General features: G+C 42.4%; 1 protein-coding gene and 2 long non-coding RNA genes across 3 annotated transcripts in view; 2 read left to right on the forward strand and 1 right to left on the reverse strand.

The window, feature by feature from the left end:
* LOC307039104 overlaps nucleotides 1–25,809 on the reverse strand; it is a 514,347-nt gene that overhangs the window by 339,946 nt on the left and 148,592 nt on the right. The gene's annotated exons all lie outside the window — the stretch shown is intronic.
* The window catches only part of LOC307038731 (E3 SUMO-protein ligase ZBED1-like), a 236,827-nt gene that overhangs the window by 122,407 nt on the left and 88,611 nt on the right, over nucleotides 1–25,809 (forward strand). The window lies entirely within an intron of this gene.
* LOC307040777 lies at nucleotides 6,909–9,200 on the forward strand. The gene is made up of 2 exons (XR_013808605.1): nucleotides 6,909–8,078; nucleotides 8,357–9,200. It is a non-coding gene; the product is annotated as an uncharacterized lncRNA (long non-coding RNA).

A 25,809-nucleotide genomic window follows, 5' to 3' on the forward strand; every position in this document is an offset into this window, starting at 1 on the left:
TTACCAAGGTGGTTGCTAGGGACGCTGCTATCGATATTATTTCTGTTATGTTGTGTAACTGTTTAATGGTGTTATCTTTATTGCTACCCCCTTCCCCGTAAATGTATAGTGTTGGTCCACAGCGCAAACATATTAGTTTAACAAAATCTGCATCTAAAATTCTGGCATAGATACGTTATTTTCCCCTGTGCAATTCCAGTCTCACATCTCACATCAAATCGTCATTAACAAATACAGGAAACAGACCGAAAAAAAATAAAATAATAATAATAATACTTTTTTCCGAGTGTGCTTGCTTTTCTCTTTGAAAGTAATCACATGACGGCATTGTAATACACGGTTTGGCTGCATTAAATATTACATATCTGCCGTAGTTCTCTATTTATAGAGCCCTGATGAGAAGACTTCTAGACAAACATGAGGAACTGCCGCCAATACTGAAAACGTGACGTGGATCATAAATATATCAGCAATTAAACAACATCTTACATTTTTTTTCACACAATACGTCTCCTCAACACTAATTCGGCAGACTTTTATATTTGATCCAATTGGTAGATAGGCTGTATTTACACCATAAAGGTGCACAGCTGATATAAAGGGACACCTAGTGGTTAAAGCATGTTATTGAATTTCATTATTTTTATTAGATATTAATAGGATCCCTATAAAGTATATTCATTACTCGTTATTCTCTACTAAAAGTTAATTAAAGACTGTATATAATGACTATTTTGCACATCCCTTTCAAGATTTCAAGATTTTCTAAGGTTTATTGACATATCATATTCACAAACGGTGTATGCGTTGAATGAAAAACTTGGGTCGCAGGTTCCTCAATGGTGCATTACAAGACATCTATCAATATTTGTGCATACCTCCAGTAATGTTAACTATGTTAGCACTTATTTTAACTGATATTATACATATGTATTATACTCTTATAAGATGTATGTTGATATTTCATATCCGGCCTTGTCAGGTATTGAACAATCAATAAATAAAGAACACAGAATTATTAAATATAAAACACAGAATTTGTGTGATTATACTAAATGATTTACAAATAAACACCACTGCATATTTACAACTGTTACACATGCTGATGTAACGCAAATGTTTCCAACTTGGGATCAATAAAGTATATCTTATCTTAAGATAATCGATGGCTACTGCCATATTTACAAAATTTGCCTCTGAACCTTGACAAGTGCATGTTTCAGGCTTATCAATTAACAACAGGAGGGGTCACAGACATAAGACCAGCTGTTAAATAAAGCTCTTCTGACCTTAGCTGGCATGTGGGTATATATTAATGCTTCCCATTATGGGCACAAGCAATTTTCACCCATTTATTAATTATATGTTTTAAATTTGAGTGTTTCCTATCCCCAGGGATGTACACAGTTTAATACTGGCAACTTCTTATTATGGGAAATACGAAAACGTCTTTTAAAACTACAACTCCCAGTAGAGACGTGCCATAGATAGAGAACATGTTGCGAAACACAATAGCCAGCATATGTAGTTCTGGGGACGCGGTGAACCCGTTCAAATCCAGTTTTGGACAGTCTGCCGTGGTTCCATCCCATTTCAAGTCCTTTTCGACGCTCGGCGTAACCCTCGGAGCACACTCTCCAATCACAGAGCTTGAGGACTATCACAGGGTTTGTCAAGCGAAGCGGAGAGAATACTTACTTCCGGGTTTAATATTCTCTAAAGCAAATGAGCTGCTCCGACCCTCGGTCCTGACGGACTCCAACTTGTGTTTATTAATCAAACAATAATTATGTGTTATTGTTGAGTAAAAGGAGAATTGCACAGGGGAAAATAACGTAGGCTATCTATGCCACAATTTTAGATACGGATTTTGTTAAACTAATATGTTTGCGCTGTGGACCAACACTATACATTGACGGGTAAGGGGGTAGCAATAAAGATAACACCATTAAACAGTTACACAAAATAACAGAAAAAGTATCGATAGCAGCGTCCCTAGCAACAAGTAACAAGTAGTTAATAATAATAATAAAAGACATTAAGAAAAAGGCATTTTAAACAGTCTTTAAAAAGCAACATAATCTACCTTCATTGCATTACTCTAAACGTGTAATAACGTGCTTTAACCAGTAGGTGGTTTGGGTTAAAAAGCTGTCAAGTTTACAGTGTAACAAAATAAAATATACCGCTGTTTCTGGTTTAGTTTACGACGGATATATTTAGTTATTGTTTTGATATTTGTAACACAAAAGCGATGGAAAAAACCCACAGCAACACAGAAAAGATGGTCTTAACATGACCTAGCGGTCTAGTAGTTAATAAAAAACAATAATATCAAAACAAAATATTACTACTAACTTTATTGTGAAATTCAAACTGAATGGTAAAAGGATAGTTTCCGGTCTATTCTGAGCCCGATTTCTGTAGATAAATAAAAATAAAGAACTATGACAGATGTGTAATATATTTAATTCAGCCGAACCATTTATTACAATGCATTCATGTAATGACTTTGCTTGAGTAAAGCAAGCACTGCTGAATAAAGTGTGATTTTATCTTTTACGAAACGTTTTTTTTCATATGGAATGCAGTTGGAGGTCAACCAATCACAGAGCTTGAGAACTAATCACGGGGTTTGTCAAACAGAGCACATGGTGTTGTCCTAAACGATAGCTGGGGATTCTGGGTAGTGTAGTGTCTTCTGCCATCCTTTACTTCCATGAGCGTCCAATCCCGCCGCAGATGGGAATACATCGCAATCAGTTGAAAGCTATTTGCGTCCCTTTATGAAGCTGAAGGAGCCTAGGAGCGTCACAACTGCACGCCACGGGACCCTGACCAAGCGTCGCTCCTGGACGTTTATGGAGTGAGAGTGTGTTGACATAACACGACCAGCTCATACTATAAATGCAACTGTGCTCAGTGCATTAATGCACTTCTTAATTAGAGAATAACGATCATACACTCAAGTACTAATTGGATTTAACATGATACAAGATATTTTAAGGATGAAAATGGTTTACATCTCGTCATTCCAAATTATGCAATTGCAAGAGTGTTTCGGGAACCCCAGAATGCCAAAAAACCTCGGGAGAAAACGACCGATTTGTGCGCCTTGCATGCAACCATTGTTATGCATTATGTACTATGAAGTGCATGCATCCAGGAATTAGCTCTTCCAGGGAAACTGAAAAAAAATGTCAATTTCTCTCACTTCTTCCGGAGTGTTTCAGTGCAAAGGACAGGCCGAGAGATATTCAACAGTGTCACCAAGTGGTGAAATAAGTATACTACATGTATGCATTTACTGTGGTTTAAATAAGCAAAACAGATAACCTATAAATACATTCAAAACAGATATATCTGCTGTTGTCTCTGGAGAGTTTGGAGTTGTATGACCTAAGGAGCAGAGTTTTTCTCAACTGTTCCAAAGTGGGTTGGCTTTGTTGAATGAGTTTATTTATTTTTTAGAAAATCTGCTTATCTTATCTGCAAAATGGAAATACTCAATTACAAATACCAAAACAATTATTCAATCAAGAGGAGTATATATATATTTCCACCATTAACTTATACACAGTTTATTATTTGATGTGCTTCTATAAATTATCCTTGTAACCTTGTTATAACTTTCCTTTCAAGTTAAATGTTTCGAAAAAAATATAGAGCCAACAGATTCACCAATATTTCCTGTTTGCACAATTATCATACATTTTGCCTAATTTGACCAGGTATCCTCTAAGATTCCAAAATAAACACTAGAATTTGATTGCACCACAGATCCAAACGTGGAAGAGTTTACATGAACGTTTTGATTGATATGTCTTCCATTACCATTTTTGGTCAGAGAAGTAGGATGCTGAAATCAAATGGAAGCACATTGGTCATCATGTTGGACAGGCAGGGAGACAGCGCTTGTGTTTGAAGGTATAAGTGAAGGAAGCTGTTCCTCTCTGTGTTTAATGATTTAAACCAACCACCAGGTGCTGACAACACACCATCACTGTTTCGGAAAGTCTCCTGCAGCCGCACAGTCACATATTCATCTGCAGGTATTCATGACGGGATAGGAGGGCTACTTGAACATTTTATTCTGCTACAATTATTACATACCAGTATGGTTGCAAAATTCCGGGAATTTTCAAAGATGGAAACTTTCCATGGGAATTAACGGTAGGATAATTTAGCATAATCTTGACTAAAACAAACGGATGCCATTCAAGTACACTTGAATATCCATGCCATTCCTCAATCACATGCATATAGCACACTGCTTACTGCATGGCTATTGAGACCACACACCCTACAGGCACTGTGCATTCCTCCATCACATGCACTGGATCACACTTTTGAGCCCAAAGCACAAGACAAATGAAGCAACACATTTGAGCCTGCGGACTACACAAAGTGAAGTACATTTTGATGATATTATGGGGCAATATATGTATTTAATGTTTAAATTGCAAATATCGCATACACATGTATTCATAGTAGGCTACACTGTTTCTCAAACTTTTTCATACCAAGGACCACTTAACCAATAAAAAAACACTCGCGGACCACCTAACTCCCCAAATATCCAAAAACACATAGTTTTTCTATAACAGATTACAAATCGCCTGAAAATTGTACAAACAAGTGGCAAAATGTGTGACGAAGGTGTTGCGCTGGGCTATATCATGCAATCAAAAGTGAAACTTAAACTCGTTCGTGGAGATATTCCCGCGAGAGTGCGGAAAACTTAAATTTATTTATTTATTTCAAATATGGAATATTTCCAAAATTCCCCAGCTTAACTTCCCATGGTCATTTACCGGAAACTTTCCCCCCCTTAGCATACCAGTTAAGAAATGTAATCAGTAACTTAATCTGAGTATCAATATATAAAAGTAGTGTAACCTGATTACATCAAGCTGATCTGATTAGATCAGCTTGATGTACTTGTCAAAAGTACTTGTCAAAAGAGTGTCAAAAGTAAAAGCAGCCTACTCAATATGCATGATGGGGTCTTTCAAAATATTATATTTTGTATATATTATTATAATATCCTTTTGTATCACTAACACATACATGATATCATGCCATTGTAATGTTGTAGTTTGTCAATATGAAGCCAATTTTAGATACTTAAAAGGTGGGGTAGGTAATTTTGGAGAAACCAGCTCGAGTGCGCTAGAATTTGAAAATACACAGCCGGAAAAAATCTGCCACTTCCTCACAGAACCCCTCCTCCAACACACACGAACGCGCACATGACCAATGAGGGCACGAGATAAGTTTGTGCACAGATGGAAGGCTGACAGGCAGGTAGGCCATCCAGTTACTTTAGCCGAGCCGGCTAAAATGATTGGTCGTGCTTTTTACAGTAGGGGAGACCAGGGACAGTTGCAACACTTTTTGGGCTTTTCCCCAATAAGTAAAAAAACATTTACAATAGGATATACATTTAGCTACATATTATACATATCTATATATCATATACATGTATTAAACATACATTATCAATATTTCAGCTACTGAAACAATGTATTTAAGATGTTTTTATGAAATAAGTACAGGTTGGAAAATGTATTTTTTTTAAATAAACTCAACTGTTACAACTGTCCTTGTGTACAGGGACAGTTGTAGCCAGTGCTTGAATTGGGCCGGTACTCACCGGTACGCAGTACTGGCACTTCTGATTTTTACCCATGTGGTACCGGCACTTCTTACTGAGTACCGGCAAGGTGCCGGTACTCAGTAAAATGCCGGTACTCAGCCGCCGGCTATATACGTATATATTGTAAACGCAACGCAGCGCAAATGTGGGTCTGACTCTGCCTCTCAGAGGGTGACTGGCTGTCTACATGACGTGGCCTGCCGACATTGCCACTTTCATACAGATCATACTAATGCCCTCGATTGGTCTCTGTGTGTCATTCAAGCTCGGGAGGGTGTGTGTTGGTGTATGTGTGGCGCGAGCGAGCGAGAAAGCGCACGCACCGGTTACGTGTATTGTTGTTAGCATCTGGTGCTAGCTAGCTGCGCTAACGGATATAAGGAGCTATTAAACAACAAGGTGGAGGGAGAGTCCTTTGCTGTCAGACTGAGAGGCTGATAACTATAGCTCTGGTGAGGTAAATTACTCTCTGAGTCTTTAGATAGTTAACTTAGTTTAAGTTATCTCAGTGGGTCTCAAACGGTTCGGTCACCATTTATGTAAACACATATTTCCATTTGAGGGGGTAGTGATTAGTAAAATATGCATGAATAATACAAACAAAATGTTAACTAGGTGAAAAAAGGTAAGATAAACTTGTTGAGAGCTAAAACTAGTCTTTGCTGTTGCCTCAAAGAGGAGCAGGGGGGAGAGGAGGGAGACAGGAGAGGCCGATTCAGGAGCCCAGACACACTCACAACTATAAATAAACCAAAAACAAATAAATAAACAAGTTTCAATGTTTTTTCATATTGGATATTGTATGTTATTGGTTATGGCCATGTACTTATGATTTTATGATTATTTAAATGTATACATTTTTGTTTCATATGGGTGTAGTCTCTTTATTTCCCCCTCAAAATGCACCAGATTGATGCATTTAAGTCCAACATTTAAAAGAAAATCTTACCGGGGGAGCATGCCCCCGGACCCCCCTATAGGATTTGAGGCCCGGCCCCAATGTTCCCAAATAGATTTGCAATTTTTTTTAAATAGTAACCCATCTCCATATGTTTCTTTTTGCGTAGTAGATTTAAACTAGAGGGCTATCACTTTATGCAGCAACGCTGTTGACAAATAAATCCAGCAAAATTGCACAAAAAACTGGTAGTGGCCTCAGGGACGAGGAGTCATTTAAGCAGCCAGTAGGAGGTCAAGCTTTACTTTCTTTTATATCCATAAAGAAAAAGTTAATCTGTTTACAGTTGTTTCATTATGGATGTTGAGAGGTATCCATATATCTCTTCATTTTGCTCTCAAAGTGCACCAGATTGATGCATCTAACTTCAATATTTAAAAAAAAATGTTCCCGGGGGAGCATGCCCCCGGACCCCCCTAGACTAGAGGGTGTCAGGTCCACTCCCCACTTATAAAAATAGCACTTTACCACTGCACCCCCTCTAATCTCAGATGCACCCTGAGTCATTTTGTTTAAGTACAGTGAGCCTTTCTAAAATATACAGTAAAGAGACAAACCCACCAGCATTATAGGATATACTATGACTTTGTGCCAAATACTTGTTGCTGATTTAGAGTACTGGCACCTTTTTTATTCCAATTCAAGCACTGGTTGTAGCACATGCCAGGCACGGTTGTAACATTTTAATAACGGTCACCTTTTTTCCCACTACATGACAACAAATAGGGAAAGTTGTCAAATTCTAAGGCAACAAGATTTGAATGGGGTTTTACACATCCTCCAAAAAACAATGAACAATGAACAGGATAACAGATAACACAAACAGCATCATCCTCTGTGAAGGATTAAACTGTTCTCTGAGAGGTGCTTCTACCTTAATTATGTAGACCTACCTCCTTTGAGCTGAGACCATAATATAAATCAGCTGCCTCCATCAGATAGTCTCTCAAAAGCATCTCCTGCTCTGTTGAGAACACTTTCTTTGGTGTCCAGTAGCCTACTCTCGGGGGTGTTTGTGATCCCTGACTCTCCAACCTCAGCCTCTTTGTATGGAACCGGTACAGGGTGACATGGCATATATCCAGGGACTTTGCCACTTCCCTGAATGATTTGCCCTTCTCAACTTCATTTGAGGCCCTCTGCAGCAGAGCAAGTGGCACTCCCCTGTCTGTCGTCCTCTTTCTGACATTTGGCATACTGTAAACACACACACACACACACACACACACACACACACACACACACACACACACACACACACGCACGCACGCACGCACACGCGGAAGGATTATTTGAATTATTTGAAGTATTAAAGTAACGTGGTATGGCAGGAAAGTTCAATCTGGTATATTCCTTTTAATGTCACCTTATATATATTCATGTGTGTTAAATTAGAAGGGACAAAGTATCTTTTCCCTCCCCCAATATATTGAGGTGAAGTCCTTGTGTTTAGAGAGAGAGGTGAGCAGGGGACACCCTTATTTGGAGATAGTGCCAAGACGCTGGAATGTTTCCCTCGTAAAAGAAGGGTGTGCGTTACACATGCTTGGAGCAAATGTGTGTGTGTTTTCATTGCAGTAAATATATGTGCTACATGATTACTGGTCAACTATACCTCTGTTCTTATTCTTTCATGTGTGGGTACTAAATGGCTACAAACATTGTGGAGAAATTAGCTTAAACATCTTTTATTACTCTATATGAAATGGAAGCAGTTTTTTATGACAGGGACGAGAGAGTTGGGGGAGGGGACACATTCCGAAGAGTTTCAGCATGTCAATTATCAGGGAAATCGACTTGTTTTCAATAGATGTGTGTGGTTAGTTACTTTGTATTAATAATAACAGTATGTGTAAAGGAAGCTGGAAATATGCAATGTGAAACCTTTTATTTGAATTAAAGATGTGAACAATAGCTCAAACAAATGGAAGGGCTGTAGGACAAATGAGTGTGTTCTCTGTATTAGGCCTGTGTGAAGTTTGACTATTTGAAAAGCATCTCTAATACTGCTTAAGAGCATAGGTAATGTGTTCCTCGTTATTATTGATATGAAAGTAATTAACATGTATTACGTATATTTAGCCAACTATAACAACTATATCTTAAAACATACTTTTAACTTGTGTGTGGCAGCCTGAGGCGGGAAGATGGACACAGGGACAAAGGGCCATAAAGGGGATGTGTGTGTGCTGGCTACAAGATGTGAAATAAGATAGGGAAAACTTGTTGTTGAGAGCAAGTTCGTACCAGACACCAAAAGGTGTCTGGTCTTCGTCAAACTGAATGAGACTTTTTGTTTCCGGGTTTCTTCTGCTGTGTCGCACTGATTGGGTACGACAGGCCATGTGTTGGTCTCTGCCAATAAGATGACCTCGGGGGGAAAGCCCGCACACACCTCCTCCTGTGTTTTTAGTATGAAACACTGTGTTTTCCAGGGGTTCGACCTCTTTTTCTTCAGGCTGACCAGGAGAGTAGGACAGGAGAAAGAGCAGGAAGTACTTCCTTTGTGTTTGTGTTTGTGTTTGTATTTGTATTTGTATTTGTATTGTTACTCTTTATCATTAAAGCAAGATTATTGTTTAACTTGTATTCTGGTGTTTCTTAATCCCTTCCTTTTTACGAATTCACCCAGCTTATCAAACGACACGCGGAGACGAGGTTGGTTTTCAACATCCTCCAAATCTCCAACAAGTGGTGAACCCGACGTGTCTGAGTGGGGTGTTTTCGGGGAAGAGACCACCAGCAGCAAGCGGACGGAATAGTCCAGGGCTAAACATCTCGGCTTCTTCTGACAACTAACAACAGAGCTCTGACAATAACAGGTAAACAGATGCCAGTTTAATTCGAAATCTGTGATTTGACCATATTCCAAATTTTAGGGTTGTCAGACGAAGTTTACAGTGTTTTTTATAGTAACAATGCAAATGCGTGTTTTAGTTGTTAAAATCGGATATTGAGTTCCGACAGGCCAGAAGGGTATTGAAGTCCCGGGCTTGAAAGTGGAGGTATTGAGTCCCCACAGTTAAAATCGGATATTGAGTTCCGACAGGCCAGAAGGGTATTAAAGTCCCTGGCTTGAGAAGTGGAGGTATCGAGTCCCAACAGTTAGACTGCCTGGAGTAGTCACTTAGTAGTATTAAGTCTCTATATCAGACTGACTCAAAATAACGAATCCACAGCTCGACGGGGCGGGGGACTAGTTATTTATGTTATAAGTGATCCAAAGGAGAGTAACGCAACCTTCAAAAACCAATTTTGAAGTGACCGGACCTCATTAATCCTTTGTTCTGTGAGGGTTGAATCTATGAAGCCAAACGTCACGATAAAAAGTTCTGTGAGCCTGGGTACTACTCCATGTCAGCGTCACATCGTTGAAAGACGGTGTTGAAGCGCGCTGAGAGGCTTGCTAAACTTGTTGAAATAAACATCGGACAATAAAAGCTGAATAGACTGTACGGGGAATTTTTCTGTGAATATTTACTGGTCAGATAAAGAAGCAAAGTTTGAGCCTGCTGCTTCCAAAATCATTTCTCCCCTCAGTGAGGTGGAGCTCATTCCTGGTCGGGTGCCGCCATCTGGTGGCAAACAGGGTGTGGCACAGAAAGGACAGACTAGCGGTTCGAGTATTGCTTAATGGTATAGTTTGTTGGCTCCATCTGCTGGACGTATTTTGTAGTATCTCTTGCAATATTGCGTTACACCTGGAAGACGCTTTAATCCAAAACAACTCACAATAACTGCGTTTCACCAGGAACATACAATTAAAGAAGACAGGATCATTAAATTATAATCAGGGTTTATAGGTGCCAAAACATTTCGAGTGCTACTCAACTGGCTTTCAATAAGCCAGTCCGCTGCTCCTATATAAGCGCTTTATTGGTACTTTTCTGTTATTACATTTATCACTCAAGGTGGAGTTCAAATACATGTGTTTATACACTCAAACTATTTACACGTCTAGACAAAGGCAGGGAAGTTAAATAAATACAATAACTACATTAGGAGTGACGACGAGCATTGTCCTGTATATCACAAATTACTAGTGAACACATATTAACCTAGTCAGATAAATACACGCGAAGTCAATATGGAAAGGCAGTTCAACAAAAGTGATTTAGACGTCCCAATTCCCGGGAGTTTCCGAGAACAATGGGGACAGATTGAGGGATTGATTCTAAGTGGGACAAAACAGGGGGACAAGAAGAAGGTTTGTGCCGACCTTAGGTTCCTCCATGATAAAATGATGGAAGAAGATAGAGTGGGAGGGGAGGACACTCTAGGAAATTTGGGCTCAGCTCTGAATCAGTATGAGCGACAGCTGGTAAAGAAACTGGGTAACCTAAACGAGCAGAAGCCCGGATTTTTTGCCCGTCAGAAACTAAAGGGAGAGAAAGAGGCGGTTGATAAATTAAGGAGGATTTGCCACAATGCAGCAATTGTCAGGAAGGGGATGATTGTGGTTCGCCCCCCAGTCAACAATCCCCCAGTCATGGTAGCAGCCCAAACACAGGGGGGGGAGTTTCAACGCTCTAGTGACGTTGGCACTCTCCTGTTCCCCCAGGACAGTAGGGACGCATGCGTGCTGACACCACCACCCACAGATGACGACATACATCAATATGTTGCAGAACGTATCGCATTTTATAGGGATATGACTCAAAAGGACACCTCGGCCTCAGACAGGAGGAGACAAAATCTCAGCAGTGCTGTAAATAACGGGTGCACGGCAAGAACGGCTAGTTCAGGAGAGGGGTCTCAGACAGGAAATGTAGGGGATCAGGATGTCTCAATTCAATCCCCCCTGATTTATCCGGATTTATCCAGTGTATCTCCACAACCGCCTCCTTACTCTTCCCCTGTCCCGAACGCACCCCCCAGGGATAGTCTACAAATGACACTGACAAAAGTGGGCTCTGGGTCAGCCCAAGAACAAGCAGGTGTAAGGGGGGGTAACTTTAAAATAGTGGGTAATGTTTCGCTAACTCCTTTAAGGAAGACCTCCATTAAAAAGGGCGAGAGCAGCCCCACACCAGAAGAATTGATCGCCATTGTAGAAAAATATGAGGAGAGGGAAAGAGCTTATGGTGGTGCGGACCATCAGGATAGGGAGGGGGTCCATTGTCAGGAAGCGGAAGAATTACTGAGAAGAGAGAAGGAAGAAATAGAACAAGTACGTCAGGACAGAATGAATAGAGAGCAGGAGGGCGGTAGCCAACAACAAGCAGGGGGGGAAGGGTACAGTGAAAGTTCTCCCAAGGGCGAGGGCAGTTTGAGTGACCTGCCGTTCCAAGAACGGCAGGCACAAACAGGCCATTACTCCACCAGCAAGGGAGGGGCATCGGGGGATGAGAGTGGTGAGTGTTCCTCTGGAGCAAAACAGGGAGATGTCAACGGCAGGATGTGCAAGAACAAGGTTAAGTACATAAATATGACAGGAACAATCTCTGAACTGACTGCTACACAGGTCCTTGCACTTCCCCGTAGGAGTTTGAGATCCCAACACACCTCAGAAGACCCCACACATCTTCCCTTTATGGCTCCAGTATTACAGGCTCCTTTGGTGGCACTCCCCAATGGGAATACCGCTTACCACCCTTTCTCACTAGGAGATGTGCACGCACTAGTTGACAAAATGCCGCTACCTACTGAGGGAGGGAGACATTGGATGAGAAAGTTTGCTGATATGTCAGTAGGACAAACAATCTGCCTTGGAGATTTCAGGAGGATATTAGCACAACAGACTTCCAGCCATGACGTAAAGAAAGTTGAGGAAAGATCAGGAACAGTAACAATGAACGATAACCAGCCTATCTCTTCCAACAACATACACAGCTTGCTGAGCTTGGCAATGAGAGAACATTTCCCACAGACGGGAGGAGGTTACGGCTCACTGTCTTTCACGTTCACACCTGGGGAGGCCGCAGCAACCATGTTGCTCAGGTCACGCCAACAATACATAGTAGCTACTGACTGTAGTCCAGAAAATAGTGACCAACATATGCAGATGTTCCGTAAAGCAATATTAGCAGCAGTACCTGCCGAGATTAAAGCTCTTATGGAGGACAACCCAGAAGTTGATCTACTAAACACGCAGACATGGGAGCGTCATCTGGGCCATCATGTAGGAAAATTTAACAAACAACTTACAAAGAATAAAACTGAGGAAGAAGAGTTAAGAGTGCAACTACTCCGTGCTCAGCTAGAAATAGCCCGTAAAACAGTTCAAAATGAGAAAAAAAGTGCCAAACAGCTGATTGTTCATCCTGTGGCGTCGGCAGAGCAGGCACCGGGGCCGCAAAACCCAAATGGGGGTTTTCCCAACCAAGGTCCATTCTATAACCAGCCCCAATACGGCTACAATAATGGTTTTCAGCAACAGAGGGGCGGGTTCAGAGGCAGGTCTAGGGGTAGAGGAGGGTTTCAAACAGCTCCAGGAATGTACCCATATCAACAGAGGGCGTGTTTCATCTGTGGACAGACCGGCCACTGGTACAAGATGTGCCCGACGGGAACCCCTCCACAGGAAGGGCGGGGACAAGGGGGACAGAGAGGGCATGGACAAGGGAACAGAGCAGATATGCAGTATGTCCAGAAACCCCATGAGGCAGCCCCACAGGCCCAACACCAAGACCAGGGTCACGTTGCACCAAATGTGATGGCTGCTCCCTATGGCCAGTTTGTCCAGTACGAACAAGACTATTACCCACCACAATGAGGTCGCCCAGGGAACCCTGAATGTACGGGCCTGGCGGACCCTTACATGGACATGACTGTAAAACACGCGAAATTACCGTTCCTTGTTGATTCAGGAGCTCGATATTCAACTATCAACTCCCCCGTTTTTAACACATCCAAGTCCAGTAATACGGTCTCAGTCATAGGGTTTTCGGGAGAAATAGAGCAGGTGCCGCTCACTACGCCATTAACCACCAGAATAGCGGGCCAGCTATTTCTTCATCAGTACATTTTGGCACCCCAAAGTCCGGCTAACCTCATGGGGCGGGATGTTCTTATCAAAGCTAACGCCTCGATCCTCTGTTCCCCCGACGGACTAATAATATCATTCCCAAATGGCACTCGCCTCAATTGTTCACTGTCAACCATAAAGTCAGCTTCTCAAATGATGTTGGCCCAATCCACTGCAGCAGAAGCAACTCAGCAGGCCACTATATACTGGGGGTTGCTCGACCGGCCCCAAGACAAGACACCAGGACTATTTTCCATTTTTCAACAATGGAAGCTGTGGATTAACCTCCTCAGGCCTTATGGTTCCCCTCCAGATCCTCCCCATCTGACGCTGAATTATGATAGAATGGACGACCAAAGTTATGCATATGCGTATGACGCAGAGGTGGCTATGTCCATTTGGGACGTAGCCACAACCAATTTATTTATGGGTCAAGCGGGGTGGCTGCATCTGTTGAACTCACTGATGAGCAACTCTATTGGTACCGTATGTAAGCTGAAGCCACACCACACATTTCATTAGCTATCGGGAGGGGCTATGAAGCCAGGGAACTTGGTCCTATGGTAAAGACACTGCTAGAAGTCGAGGATTGGGAACCAACACAAATAGCAGCACTCACATACTCTCCCTCACACAAGGCTTATGCTCTAAAAATCTGCACACAAGAATGCATCTTCATGGAGAGACACGAAGTGGAGAGACATCACGGTAGAGAAAAGACTGACCATTCATTTACTGAAGACATGTTGCGTGACCTCCCACCTGACCTGTGGGCATCTGACTCTCATGACGTAGGTTTCTGCTCAAAGGCTGCACCAATAACATTTGAAGTGAGTAGCACTATGCCTGTATATCAACCACAGTACCCTGTTAAACCACAGGCCAAAGGGGGAATCAGCAAGGCAGTTGAGGGTCTGAAGAGAGCAGGGGTGTTGGAACCCTCACAAAGCGAGTGGAACACTCCAATACTCCCGGTATCATAACCTAGCGGGGAGTACAGAATGGCTCATGATTTAAGGACCATTAATGCTATTACAACTACAGCTCTGGTACCAGTGCCTAACCCATACACGGCTATTTGTAATATCACACCTGAACATACCTGGTTCACCTGTATTGATCTGGCCAACGCTTTCTTCTGCATACCCCTGGCGGAGAAGATGAGGCCTATTTTTTCATTTACAATGGGAGGGGAGAAACTACAGTACACGAGACTGCCCCAAGGCTTCAGTCTGTCTCCAGGAATATTTAACAAAATACTCAGGGAACAGCTAGATGGCGTTTCATTACCAGAGGGGGTGGTGTTGATCCAGTATGTAGATGACCTTCTCATTGCAGCACCCTCCGCAGCCTCTTGTTTAGAGGCCACCAGGAACCTACTGGTTCGCCTCCATGCAACAGGGTTCAAGGTCTCCAAGAAAAAGCTACAATGCACCCGTAAAGAGGTGACATTTTTGGGCAGAGTTATCTCTCCAGCAGGTACGGGCATGTCAGCAACACATCAGGAAGTTATATTGCATCACCCAAAACCCAGGACAGTCAAAGACATGTTATCTTTTCTGGGTCTCACAGGCTACAGCAGACACTATATCCCAGAGTATAACCCAAGAACAGCTGTACTGAGGACACTGATCAATGAGAAAGGCATGCGCAATCTCACTGTCACACTGGACTGGACACAAGCTGCAGAAGCTGCGTTCATTTCTCTCAAACAATCCATGTCCCAGGTCACCTCTCTCGCCTCTGCATCCTATGCATTGCCATTTTTCCTTGATGTTTCTGAAAATGAGAACACAGTAAATGGTGTTCTATTTCAGAAAAAGGGGGGATGTAGGTCAATACTGATGTACATTAGTGTCACACTGGACAGAGTGGAGAACAGGGAACCTCCATGCACAAGACATGCAGCAGGTACAGCACGTATCTTAAACAAAATTTCACACATTGTGATGAGACACCCTTTGACAGTACTGACAACACATAGCATTGTCTCTTTTGTGAACTCAAGTGCATTCACAATGACTTCCACAAGACAGACCAGGTTAGAGAAAACTCTGACGCAAGCACACATCACCTACACACATGAAGGAGTTAACAGCGCAGACACCATTGGCAGCGGAGAACCCCATAGGTGTGAGGAAAGAATCATCCAGGATGTGAAGCTAAGAATAGATCTCAGAGACGAGCCTATGCCACATGCAGAAAACCTGTTCACAGACGGCTGTTGTTTTAGACACCCCACCAAAGGGCTCCAAGCGGCCTACGCAGTCGTGAGTCAAAAAGCTGAGGGAGAGTTTGAAGAAAGATCAACAGGAGAAGTAACAGGGAAAGTCTCAGCACAGTTGGCAGAAGTAATGGGAGTCATTGCAGCATTAGAGCTATCAAAGGGAAAAGATGTAAACATCTATACAGATTCAGCATATGTTCATGGTGTCATACATGTGGAGATGCGCCAATGGATGCGAGCAGGATTTGTAACATCCACCAATACTCCCATCAAACACGAGAAACAGATCAAAAGGCTTGCAGAAGCAGTAATGTTACCCAACAAACTAGCTTTACTTAAATGTAAAGGTCACAGCACGGTGGACAACTATTTGGCTTGGGGTAACAATGCAGCAGACAAGGCAGCTAAAGCCAAAGCAGGGTATATGCCCCAGTTTCAAATGCTGGTCTTAAAATCTGCTGACTTACTGCCCGCAGTAACAGATGATACTCTTAAAGAAGCTCAAGCAACAGGGTCTCCTCAAGACAAGACAGTATGGTTAGACAGAGGAGCTACCAACAAAGACGGGATATGGTACTCCCCAGATGGGAGACCAGTGATACCCCCAGGATGGATAAGATCAATGCTTAAAGAAGCACACGGCCCAACACATTGCGGCAAAACTCAAATGAACAGACACCTGACTCACTGGTGGCACCCTTACCTACCTGACATGATAGCTAATTACCTAGAGGAATGTGTAATTTGCTTAACCCATAACATCAGAGCCACTGTAAAACCGCACCAGGGAAAGTTTCCTTTACCTAAGATGGCAGGAGAAGAAATCATAATTTACTACACTGACATGATTGACAAAGTAAGAGGGTTCAGATACTTACTAGTTGTAGTCGATGCATACACAGGTTGGCCAGAAGCTATGCCATGCAGGAGAGAAGATGCAGACTCAGTGATCAAGTTCTTAGTCACTCATTACATTCCACTACATGGGTTTCCTAGGAAAGTGAGGTCAGACAATGGCAGCCATTTCAAGAACCACGACCTACGCACAGTAGAACAGTCTTTAGGACTAAGACACAGTTTTGGAGCTGTCTATCACCCCCAATCTCAGGGAAAGGTAGAAAGGATGAACCAGAACATCAAACAGAAACTCAGCAAAGCATGTGAGGAGACAGGCATGAAATGGTTAGAGGCCTTGCCTCTGGCTCTCATGTCAATTAGGAGCTCTATAAACAAAGGGACAGGCTTCTCCCCATTTGAGCTGACACATGGCCATCAGTTTCCTGGCCCAGGAGCCTTGAGTGTAGGAAAGGAAGTAGAGGTCCTGAGTCCGAAACCTTATTTCCAGCAGCTTAAGGGATTGGTGTCAGGATTTTCCACACAGGTTGCTGATGCCAAAGGGGGACCCGAAAAACACGAGGCCAACACAGCGGAGTTCGTCTGGCTGAAGGTCATCCGGCCCAAGTGGCTCAACCCCAGGTTCACCGGCCCCTACAGAGTGACCCAGCGGACATCCCATGCTGTCCGCCTAGAAGGAAAGGGGGACATCTGGTACCACTGGAGCCAGTGTGCAGCGGGGAAATCACCTGGAAGGACCCTCGACGACATCCGGACGGACCTGGCTATCATCAACGCGGACATCCCTACAGCAGACGACTTGGAAGCAGGCATCAGCGGACTGGAGGAGAAGGACCTCGCGGACATCCCTACAGCAGACGACTTGGAAGCAGGCATCAGCGGACTGGAGAAGAAGGACCTCGCGGACATCCCTACAGCAGACGACTTGGAAGCAGGCATCAGCGGACTGGAGGAGAAGGACAACAAGGACATCCCTACAACCGACAGCCCAGAAGTCGCCATCAGCAGGCCGGAGCACGAAGACACAGGACTTCACGGGAAGACAGAGGAACCTGCTCCCTTCTGATCAGGTTGCTATAAGCTACACATAGCACCTCATTTACTAACCCATTTTTTGAGGGAAGTGGTATCTTAACCCACAGTTTAAAGTTCTTTTAATAACCCATTTTTTGAGGGAAGTGGTATCTTAACCCACAGTTTAAAGTTCTTTTAATAACCCATTTTTTGAGGGAAGTGGTATCTTAATCCACAGGTTAAAGTCATTTATTAACCTATAAGAAGACCCCATTTATAAACCCAAATTTAGGGAGTTGTTTTCTAAAAAATCTATATTTAAGGGATTTGTCTTTCTTTTTACCTCATGTGATACTGACACAGGGACCAAAACCTCTCAGAGAAGAATAGAAAATGTCTGAAGGAGCCCTGAATTTCCTGATAACCTGTTGGTCACTACTAGTGTTAGGAGTAATAATCTACTTGTTCGCCCTGCTGTATGTACATTGTAACCTTTAAAATCATGGTTGAGTGACCCAGTGGTTCACAGCATTTTTTAATAACTTGGGGGTTAGAATAGACGTATACTGACACTAGAAGGGTTGGAGCTCACAGTATAACTATGTATGGTAACTGGAAATGGTTGGCAGGATTAGCCCTGGTTTCTACTGTGATTGTTACCATTATTTTAATCTTATGTGATTCCATTGACCACCCAGACTCCACTCCTCCGCCAAATGAATCCGTAACTAGAGTCAAACGGGGCCATTATGAGACAGTAGTTACCCCAATGTCTCCTAGACAAACCTTCACTCTCCATGCAGGTAGTGATGGAATAATACAACTCGACTTGTGCAAAATTGCCACCTGCAGAAGCCTCGACCGTACCTATTCCTACCTAGCCAAATATGTCTGCTTAGCCCCTGCGGTATGTAACAAAACCGTCACAGATACGGTTAAAGGTGCTCCTTACATTTACAGAGGCAGTACATACAGGACCAAAGGCGACCCTTATGTGTCCGTCACATACACATACGGGTGCACCTGCGAGTCCTGGTCCGGTGTCCTAGCAAATTCGGGTCCTGATGACTGGGGATACATGCCACCTTACCGATCGGCGGAAATCGTTAGATCCCTCAAACATAGAATGAAAGTGATTAGGAGAAACCCAAACGTCCCATGCGTTGTCAGGTTTTGTAATCCCGTACGCATAACGCTAAAAAATGTAGTGCTCTCCGACGCTGGACTTTATGTCCTCGCGGTACATGCAGGGGGGGGTTCGCCACAAGGCCTCTTCGAAATTAAAGTTAAACCAAAGCTGGAACGAAACCTTCCTCGGGCAGCATCTAATATTAAATACCTGTCTAAAATTACATGTACGGATAAATGCACGGGGGATTATAGCCAACTTCAACCTCTAGACGTCATCCAAATGGCCACAGGATACACAGATGACAACCTATGGTTAAAATGGGTTGCCCAAACAGCCCAAGAACAAATGGCCGGGGATTGTCTAGCCTGTGCTACGGCCCGCCCGCAATTAGCCACTGACCCTGCGCCCCTGTTTCCCACAGATACCTGGGGGTACAACTGTATGTTACAACTGACTAGGATGGCCAGCCCTCCTAACTGTACCACCCTAGCCAAAGTTTTCCCTCCAATTGATAATGACACTAGGACAGGCCCATTTACGCCTGACAAAGGCGCCGGTGGGTACACATGTTTTTCCATGGTTCAAAAATCCCCACGTTTTGACCTAGGAAATGTCTCTCCGGATTGGTGTAACCTCACCCTGTCTAGCACTAATATAGGACATTGGGCCAGAGCTGGGCTCTACTATTATTGTGGGGGTCACCGCCTGTTCACCCGTATTCCCGAACTATCTGTAGGATTGTGTGCTATGGTGCGCCTCCAGGCACCCCTAATGTTATTAGGCAAAAAACTGGTGCTCACGGACCCTAAAGACACACTTAATACCAACCTAATCACTCGACGTAGGAGACACGCGCTGTCCAAACGCCACGCCCCGGGCTCCTTCGATTTGTCTGTCGACTCTCCCACCTACATCGATTACATCGGAATCCCACGAGGGGTCCCTAACGACTACAAACTAGCTGATCAAATAGCTGCAGGGTTTGAAAGTTTGCCAATTATCTCTGCCTTCTTCCCTGTGACCCCTATCAAAAATGTAGAAAGGATCAACTATGTACATTACAACATACTCCGATTGGCCAATCTCACTAGGGACGCGGTAGAGGGCCTGGCTGAACAATTGGGTCCAACATCCCTTATGGCTGTGCAAAATAGGATGGCGTTGGATATGCTTCTTGCAGAGAAGGGTGGAGTTTGTGCAATGTTTGGGGAGATGTGCTGCACATTTATTCCCAATAACACGGCTCCAGACGGTTCCGTCACAAGGGCTTTAGAAGGCCTTCGCACCCTATCTAAAACTATGCATGAACAATCAGGGGTACAACATTTCTTAGAGGAGTGGTTTGCTAACATGTTTGGTCAATGGAAAGGTTTAATAATGTCTCTCTTTATTTCTGTAGCTACTTTTGTGGCCATTTTAATAAAATGTGGTTGTTGTTGTGTGCCGTGCATCCGCTCCTTGTGTGTCAAACTTATCATTTCCACCATTGAAGGAAAAGCTGCTCCTCCCCCACTGTACCAAATGCCCTTGTTGGCATATGCGGAGGGAGAGGACGAGTATGATGATTCGGCAAACAAGGACGCAGTTTTTTAACATAGTTTGGTCTTTCTTAACTGTCATTGGAGGTTGTTTTCTGTTCCCAAAGGTTTAATGAAGGGGGACAGACACAGTATTAAAGAAGGACAGTAGTTTTGTTTCAAATGTCTTATGTGTGTTGGTCTCGTTAATGCGAGACCAAAAGGGGGAAATGAAGGATTATTTGAATTATTTGAAGTATTAAAGTAACGTGGTATGGCAGGAAAGTTCAATCTGGTATATTCCTTTTAATGTCACCTTATATATATTCATGTGTGTTAAATTAGAAGGGACAAAGTATCTTTTCCCTCCCCCAATATATTGAGGTGAAGTCCTTGTGTTTAGAGAGAGAGGTGAGCAGGGGACACCCTTATTTGGAGATAGTGCCAAGACGCTGGAATGTTTCCCTCGTAAAAGAAGGGTGTGCGTTACACATGCTTGGAGCAAATGTGTGTGTGTTTTCATTGCAGTAAATATATGTGCTACATGATTACTGGTCAACTATACCTCTGTTCTTATTCTTTCATGTGTGGGTACTAAATGGCTACAAACATTGTGGAGAAATTAGCTTAAACATCTTTTATTACTCTATATGAAATGGAAGCAGTTTTTTATGACAGGGACGAGAGAGTTGGGGGAGGGGACACATTCCGAAGAGTTTCAGCATGTCAATTATCAGGGAAATCGACTTGTTTTCAATAGATGTGTGTGGTTAGTTACTTTGTATTAATAATAACAGTATGTGTAAAGGAAGCTGGAAATATGCAATGTGAAACCTTTTATTTGAAGTAAAGATGTGAACAATAGCTCAAACAAATGGAAGGGCTGTAGGACAAATGAGTGTGTTCTCTGTATTAGGCCTGTGTGAAGTTTGACTATTTGAAAAGCATCTCTAATACTGCTTAAGAGCATAGGTAATGTGTTCCTCGTTATTATTGATATGAAAGTAATTAACATGTATTACGTATATTTAGCCAACTATAACAACTATATCTTAAAACATACTTTTAACTTGTGTGTGGCAGCCTGAGGCGGGAAGATGGACACAGGGACAAAGGGCCATAAAGGGGATGTGTGTGTGCTGGCTACAAGATGTGAAATAAGATAGGGAAAACTTGTTGTTGAGAGCAAGTTCGTACCAGACACCAAAAGGTGTCTGGTCTTCGTCAAACTGAATGAGACTTTTTGTGTCCGGGTTTCTTCTGCTGTGTCGCACTGATTGGGTACGACAGGCCATGTGTTGGTCTCTGCCAATAAGATGACCTCGGGGGGAAAGCCCGCACACACCTCCTCCTGTGTTTTTAGTATGAAACACTGTGTTTTCCAGGGGTTCGACCTCTTTTTCTTCAGGCTGACCAGGAGAGTAGGACAGGAGAAAGAGCAGGAAGTACTTCCTTTGTGTTTGTGTTTGTGTTTGTATTTGTATGTGTATTTGTATTGTTACTCTTTATCATTAAAGCAAGATTATTGTTTAACTTGTATTCTGGTGTTTCTTAATCCCTTCCTTTTTACGAATTCACCCAGCTTATCAAACGACACGCGGAGACGAGGTTGGTTTTCAACATCCTCCAAATCTCCAACAACGCACACGCACACACACACACAGTGTGCAGGTTAGTTACAGTAGGAGATGGGCTTCTATCATATTATCTTCTATCATTCTATAATTCATTCTTCTTTTATTTTCATTTCAGGTAGTTGTACCTTAAGAGAATTGAAGGCTGGCATCTGTAAATGCAGATAGATATAAGTACTTTATTCTTATTTTATTATCATTATCATTATTTTCTTTCCAATGAAATGAAATCAGAAAATAAGTGGTATATGATGGAAAATATGAAAGTCAATGCTTGGAGGAAAATGGACTTCGGAAATCAGTTTTTTATTTACTGTTCTGTAAAAGTCTTGTCGAATGTAATGTTTTATGTGGACCCCAGGAAGACTAGTTGTTGTCATGCAACAGCTAATGGGGATCCTAATAAACTCAAACTCTAATGGGCTTCGATCTACCAGGTAGCTAGCTAGTCAAACACACAAACTGGTTGATGTTACTAGCTAGCTAGCAAACGTCAGCTAACCGCTAGCTAACATAAAGAGTGACCTGTAATTCAATGCAGCGAAAAGGACGAGAAGGTGATGACTATAAATGTGTTTTATTGTATTGAGTGGTAGAACTAAAGACATGTCTAACATATTCTTTGTTTGAACAACTTACTGAAATGATCTGCCACCAATGACAGACTGGTCGCGGTGATTTATACTCAGCCTACCTGCATCAGGACTGCTGTGGGTGGGAGGCAGTTGATCAAACCATTGTGAGCGAAATGCGGGGGGGGGGGGGGGTGGGGGGGTCACAATCTTTGGAAACTTACAAACTCGCTATTAAGTGTCCAGAGAACACTATTATTATCTTTTTATTAATATGGTTTTATTATTATCCTAAAGTAAGTTAATGTAGATGACTCAAAAGTATAATTGCCTGTATTAAAAAAAAATGTCACAAAAGAAACAAACAGGTGCTTGTTACTCTGTTTGACAGAATGAGCACCCCTCCATTCATTCATTGCATGGTATGGGCACCTGAGCAATGGAGCAAGCGGAGCAGGTGCATCCCCTTTGCGCCCCCACTTTTTGATCATATGAAAAATATGATATGTCCCCCCCAATATATCACTGTAAATTTCAATCGAATTAATAATACGCAATGAAAGAACTTGTGCTGATTATAGACACTTAATAGGGAGTTTGTAAGTTTCCAAAGATTGTGACCCCCCCCCCCCCCCCCCCCCCGCATTTCGCTCACAATGGTTTGATCAACTGCCTCCCACCCACAGCAGTCCTGATGCAGGTAGGTTGAGTATAAATCACCGCGACCAGTCTGTCATTGGTGGCAGATCATTTCAGTAAGTTGTTCAAACAAAGAATATGTTAGACATGTCTTTAGTTCTACCACTCAATACAATAAAACACATTTATAATCATCACCTTCTCGTCCTTTTCGCTGCATTGAATTACAGGTCACTCTTTATGTTAGCTAGCGGTTAGCTGACGTTTGCTAGCTAGCTAGTAACATCAACCAGTGTGTGTGTTTGACTAGCTAGCTACCTGGTAGATCGAAGCCCATTAGAGTTTGAGTTTATTAGGATCCCCATTAGCTGTTGCATGACAACAACTAGTCTTCCTGGGGTCCACATAAAACATTACATTCGACAAGACTTTTACAGAACAGTAAATAAAAAACTGATTTCCGAAGTCCATTTTCCTCCAAGCATTGACTTTCATATTTTCCATCATATACCACTTATTTTCTGATGTCATTTCATTGGAAAGAAAATAATGATAATGATAATAAAATAAGAATAAAGTACTTATATCTATCTGCATTTACAGATGCCAGCCTTCAATTCTCTTAAGGTACAACTACCTGAAATGAAAATAAAAGAAGAATGAATTATAGAATGATAGAAGATAATATGATAGAAGCCCGTCTCCTACTGTAACTAACCTGCACACTGTGTGTGTGTGTGTGTGTGTGTGTGTGTGTGTGTGTGTGTGTGCGTGTGTGTGCGTGTGTGTGCGTGCGTGTGTGTGCGTGTGTGTGTAGCCAGCCAACCAGGTAGAACATGGCAGAAAAAAGAAAAAATCATGTGTTCAACTCAGTTCAGTGTATTCATACGTGTATTGCTCTCCTGTGTAGAATGATGTGGTGGTGACAGTGCAGACTCAGGGAGGAGGCAGAGAAGGAGAGAAAGAGACACAAGAGTTAGAGGTAATGGAAATATCAGTCAGCTTAAAGTGTAGGATAACATAACAAATTAAGACACAAATACTTGGATAATATATTCCTCCCTCTCTCCCTTTCTTTACAGAGTAGCATAAAGATTGTGTATTCAAACCAGTTCAGTGTACTCATAAGTGTATTACTCTCCTTAATGTAGAATGATGTGGTGACTCTGCAGACTCAGGGAGGAGGCAGAGGAAGTGAGAAAGAGACCCAAGAGTTACAGGTAATGGGATATCAGACAGCTTAAAGTGTAGGATAACATCCCTAGTCAAAAAATGCTATAGGAATCTCTATACGTTTTTGGAACCATATAGGAATCCTTTAGGATCATATAGGATTTTGAGACAGTTCTGTGCTCTATATTGCAGGAAATTGCACGTACAGGTGTTCATTAAATTAAAAAAATCCTGCCATGGAGGTGGTCGTGCCTGACCCACTCCAAACCACCCCTTGCCTGCCAGTTACTAATCTTGCACCCCCACTTTCAACTATAACTAGGCGGCACAGCAGCGCACCAGCAGCTTGCAGCTTGAACAGACTGACAGGAAAAATGTCCTCTACAGCTCATGAATCAGGAGCTCAGAAACGAAAGAAAAAACATCAGCAAGAGGAAAATAATAAAAGAGGTCGACAGCTAGTCACCAAGTATTTTCACAAGAAAGGTATTTATTCACAGAACTTGTTTTGAAGCCCATAACAGCTTGGCCAACATTTTGTGGCTGACGTTAGCTACCTGTTGCTATCAAAAATTAGATGAGTGTAGATGAGCCCAGTGAATTTGTATCCAGCAGATATGCCCTTTTGCTATGGCTAGCTAACCTAACCTGTATAATGTTACATGCTAATCACATCTGCTCTAATGCACAGATGCGGCTTCAGGATCAGTACCCCTTCCCTCAGGCCAGCTCCCAGTTGAAGGAGAGAAAGGTAAAGCAGCAGGGCTTGGGGTTAACAAACAGATTTTAAATATGCTTACCATACATTGAATACAACTTTAGGTAATATTCACATTTAGTTACTCTAGTTCTTCCAGTAATTGCAATACCATTGACCACTGACACATTAAATTGAGGTTGTTACAGTAGCTATAGCTAGATTTGAGCAATTGGAAAATATCTATACAAATGATTATTATTATTATTATTATTATTATTATTATTATTATAACAATTAAGAGATAGCTCGAGCTGTACTGTGTTATTACTATTATAGGGCATTTTATAAATTATGTACACTATGGATACTCTAGAGCCAGGGCCCTCGAGCAAGGCAGCCAACGAGGAGAGCAGAGGTGAAGAGGCAGAAGTACCAGTACAAGAAGAGGTCGAGGACCATGAAAGCAGCACAGATGAGGAGGAAGCAGCTATGGACAGTCAATGTCAGGGACAAAGTGAGGCTCCGACACAGGATGCCACAGATACTGAGCCACCTGTAGTGGTGTCTGAGGTAGAATATCTGCTATCACTTGACCCAGGGTTGTTCCCAGCTAGGATGAGTGACAAGGACAGGGCAACTATTGTAAAGAAATTAGCAATGTGAGAAACAGATCAAGAATTTCCACATGATTCAAAGGGAAAGAGATTTCCAGATTACTTGAAATACACCAAAGCAGATAAGGGTAGGGGAAAAGTGAAAAGG

The sequence above is a fragment of the Notothenia rossii genome, assembly GCF_949606895.1.
Source record: "Notothenia rossii genome assembly, chromosome: 5".
NCBI lineage: Eukaryota > Metazoa > Chordata > Actinopteri > Perciformes > Nototheniidae > Notothenia > Notothenia rossii.